The sequence below is a fragment of the Frankliniella occidentalis genome, unplaced genomic scaffold (assembly GCF_000697945.3).
Source record: "Frankliniella occidentalis isolate FOCC.00 unplaced genomic scaffold, Focc_3.1 Scaffold231, whole genome shotgun sequence".
Taxonomy (NCBI): Eukaryota; Metazoa; Arthropoda; class Insecta; order Thysanoptera; family Thripidae; genus Frankliniella; species Frankliniella occidentalis.
This window is the reverse complement of record NW_026267357.1, coordinates 157,543-158,373: the sequence shown is the minus strand read 5'-3', so window position 1 is coordinate 158,373 and position 831 is coordinate 157,543.

The window sequence follows — 831 nt, the reverse complement described above, 5'->3', positions numbered from 1 at the left end:
GGGGGATCCTCGTGTAACGGGCCCAAAATGTTTTTTGGGAATTTTGAAAAAAGATACTGTTGCTCCGCGGTAAAAACTCAATACTCCCGTTATTGCACTGTAAATCACAGTATGATACTGACTGCACATTTTCTGTGATACAGATATATTGCACGATGTTGTGATGATCATCGCAAAAAGAGTACAAGATTAAATTCATTGCTTACATTTGTGATAACAATCACGTATTTGAGCGATAGTTCGAGGTATCATAGTTTTGTGCTATGTGCATTACACTGTTTTGCAATAAATCCAGAATTATCGCATTATTTTGCAATAAGTATCACACAATATTTGTGATAAAAATCCACCACTCCCCCAGGAGTGATAAATCAAGGGAATCACACCGGGCATTTTATCACACGAAAATGTGTGAAAAGTATCACACTTTGAATTACAGTGTGTGTACTACTTTTAACAATAAAAAAGGAGAGTGTTGCCAATACGCTCCGGGGTCTGCAGATACAGCAGGCCGAAGATGGCGCTTCGCGCCTGCAGTGGCGTGACGGTGTACACGATTGTGCCCAAACAAATTGACCGACAGATACCTATGGGATTTTTTATGAATGTGTGTCACACATGTCGCTCTCGTCCCTACCTCGGACTCCGATGTCAGTTGAGCACTTTACTGAGAAAAAAATATAAACTAGAAGTCTGTTTTACGTTTTTTCAGGAGTTGAGGTTCAAACGTGGTAAAAAAATACACAATCTTTTTTCTCAGAGTACGACGAGGTAGGGACGATTCCCAGTTTCCTCCTGAGCGATGGGGCAAGTACTCCGTGTATGTGTACA